This window comes from Clarias gariepinus, chromosome 28 (genome assembly GCF_024256425.1).
Source record: "Clarias gariepinus isolate MV-2021 ecotype Netherlands chromosome 28, CGAR_prim_01v2, whole genome shotgun sequence".
Taxonomy (NCBI): Eukaryota; Metazoa; Chordata; class Actinopteri; order Siluriformes; family Clariidae; genus Clarias; species Clarias gariepinus.
Window position 1 is genome coordinate 4,132,937 of NC_071127.1, and position 3,844 is coordinate 4,136,780.

A 3,844-nucleotide genomic window follows, 5' to 3' on the forward strand; every position below is an offset into this window, starting at 1 on the left:
CAGGGTTGGATCACTATGCTTGTGTTACTCGACCTCAGTGCAGCTTTTGAAACCATTGATCATGGTATTCTCCTTCACAGATTAGAAAATGTAGCAGAAATTAAGGAAACAGCCCTCTTCTGGCTCAGATTCTAAATGACTGATCATTATCAGTACATAGATTTAAATGGCGATTATTCTGTATGTTCTCTAGTGGAGTTTGGCGCTCCACAGGGTTCAGTTTTAGACCCACTCTTGTTTTCCCTTTACATGCTTCCTCTGAGAAACATAATCTATAAGCATAGTATTAGTTTTCATTGTTATGCTGATAGTTATATGTCTTATCAAAACCAGATGAGAAAAAAACAGCTTAATAAAGTTGAGCAAGTTGTAAAAGATATAAGAGACTGATTGCTAATTAACTTCCTTCTGCTTAATCCTGACAAGATAGAAGTTCTAGTCATAGGAGCTATGCAGCGAAAGCAAGATTTTAGATCACACTAGATGGCCTTTCTGTTTCACCAAGTGCAACAGTGAAAGACCTCGGTGTGATTATAGATTCCAACCTTTAATTTGAAGCTCATGTAGATAATATTACCAGGATAGCATTCTTTCACCTCATAAATATTGACAACATAAGGAATATATAGCCACTAAATGATGCAGAAAAATTAGTTCATGCTTTTATCACCTCTAGGTTGGACTATTGCAATGCCTAACTGTCTGGTTGTTCAACTAGGTGCATAAACAAGCTTCAGTTAGTTCAGAATGCAGCATCAAAAGTTCTCACTAAAGCCTGAATTTATGAGCATATCACCCCTATCTTATCCACCCTGCATTGTAAGACGCATATGTGAGACAAAATAAGAAAAAAAAATCCAAAAAATCACATTGTATGATTTTTACAGAACTTATTTACAAATTACAGTGGAAAATAAGTATTTGGTCACCCACAAACAAGCAAGATTCCTGGCTCTCACAGACCTGTAACAACTTCTTTAAGAGGCTCCTCTGTCCTCCACTCTTTAATTGTATTAATGGCATCTGTTATCAGTATAAAAGACACCTGTCCACAACCGTAAACAGTCACACTCCAAACTCCACTATGTCCAAGACCAAAGAGCTGTCAAAGGACACCAGAAACAAAATTGTAGACCTGCACCAGGCTGGGAAGACTGAATCTGCAATAGGGAAGCAGCTTGGTGTGAAGAAATCAACTGTGGGAGAAATTATTAGAAAATGGAAGACATAGAAGACCACTGATAATCTCCCTCGATCTGGGGCTCCACACAAGATTTCACCCCATGGGGTCAAAATGATTAAATTAATCAGCGAAGGAGTGGCTTCATAAGGAGCATTTCAAGGTCCTGGAGTGGCCTATCCAGTCTCCAGATCATAACCCCATGGAAAATCTTTGGAGGGAGTTGAAAGTCTGTGTTGCCCAGCGACAGCCCCAAAACATCACTGGTCTAGAGGAGATCTGCATGGAACCTGTGCGCTCTGAGGCGTCTCTCAGCAATTTGCATGTCCCCCTTGACTCCATCAAAACCAGTCAGTGTGATCAGTATTACACACTCAACATCATCTCTATATTATACGTCATGTATAAATGTGTGTGTGTGTGTGTGTGTGTGTGTTTAGGTAAGGCTCTTCCTGTGACAGAGTACAATAAAGACAGAGTGTGTGTCCTCCTGCGAGACCAGATGTCCTGGTCATCATGGCGCCTATGCTGAAAACGGCTCCTCTCGCTGTGAAGAACATAGAGCTACAGGCTGCAATGCCCAAGGTCTGTCTCTCTCTCTCTCTCTCTCTCACACACACACAGTAAAAGCTGTCTTAGACATCTGTTAGAAAACTCCTGGTTTATTTATTAAATTGTGTTTTATTAAAGCTGTAAATGATGAGTGTGTTTCAGGGTCCAGGTTAGCTTCTAGTCACTTTGAGCTACAGCGCTAATGCTAACCCTGAGATCCTGCACTGCACACTTGGACTCTAAGGACATGTCCACACATAGCTGGGTATTTTTAAAAACTGAGATTTATCTTCTTCATTTTTTAAAATAATTCCGTCCACACGACCTACGTTTTAAAAATATCTTTGTCCACATGAAAATGCAAAACGCCCTGTTAGGAGCCTCCTTAATCAACTGGGAGCCAATCAGAAGCCTAGACAGAACGTCATTACCTGTTGCGCTTTGTAGAAATCCGACGGGTCTCGTCTGAAACAGCAGTCACTGTTTCATCTGAGTTTCACAGAGTCTGTGTCATCTGAGTTTTGTACAGTATGTAGCAGCAGTGAGCTTAGTAGTCCATTCTGGCTCCTCTGTATATTAACATAATGTGTGAGTAACTGCGTGTTTTAAAAAAAACCTGGATACGTGTGGACATGGCCTCAATCATCTCTGAAAAGGAAATCACAGCTACTGCGGTCTCTTTCTCTCTCTGTCTATAGACCAGGAGTGTTCGAGTCAAACCGGGACTTTTGATTAACAGAACACAGTTATGAGAGTAAAAACTCCCTTTATGTCTCTATATAATCTCCTGATACACTAATGCACTTATCTCAGTGTTTCACTAGTGCTTGGACATCATCAAGGTAGAAAGTTTTCTCAGAATGGTGGAACCGTGATCTCCATTCAGATATTTTACTAGGAGTCGCATCATCGTACTTTACCTGGTCTTCTGCAAATGTCAATCACTTTTACACCTTCATTCACTAGAAATTTTACCACAAGTCCTGGTTTGACTTGAACCCTCACCTTCTACATGCGTGTTACCTTTTTCTGCTGACTTTAATAAAAAGCATGTTTTGTAAACATCCACAGTGTCACCCAATCAGAAACAGTCTGGGGGCGGAGTCTTTGTCTTTCAGTTTCCTGGTTTCCATTTTCTGTGTAAGTTTACGACATGACTTTTAATGATTAACTCCAGCAGTAACAGTCAGTTGTTATTTTATGACATGAAGGTCAGCTGTTCTGTAACAGTTCTTTCATAACCAGTATTGTCAATCAAGAACTATTCCAGAACAACTGACCTTCATGTCTTTAAATAACTGACTGTTGTTGATGTTGTTGTTACATAATTACATATTTGTTAGTTCATAGTTTTGAAAATAAAATAAAAGTCATTGTTGTTCTAAAATGTAGAACATAAATCCAAATTTGTGTCCAGACTTTTGACTGGTGTTGTACCTGTATATGATACTGACCTGCATGTTTAAAGGAGATTACTGTGTATTTTGGAGGCCTTCAGTATTGTTTTAGTGTAGAAAGAAATAAAAATCAGGAAAGACCTAGTTAGAGTTAGAAGGTGTGTCCAAACTTTTAACTGCTACTGTAGGTCAGATTGTTCTTTTTTATGTGCAAAACTAATGTAAAAAAATTCTAGGTTGTTGTTTTTTTGTCTTTTTTCCCCCCAAAGAGTTTTCCATTCACAGTACAGTCCACATTGTTCTGTTCTGAGTTTTTGATCAGATCAGATCAGATTTGTATGGCAGGTTGGATATCCATATTTGTGAACACACTCTTGGTTAAACACATCATGGGTTTGTGTGAGCTCTCATTTGCTTAAAACAATGAATTTAATGAAATATCTGATTGGGGTTTTGCTCTGGAGGACGGAGAGCAGATAAAACATCAGATCTGTGTCACACTGGGATAAAAATAAGAACGACGTCTGTTATTACTGAGAACTTTTATTTTATTTCTTGGTGATTAAAGTGGACTTGTAGTGAAACTTCATAACAACAAAACATCAAGAATTTTCCTCCAGAAGTAAACATTTAACTTTCATCCTTTGGCTTTTCGATTCAGTTCATCCAAATGAGTCGATTCAAAGAGTCGATTCCCTGAACGACACGTGACTCT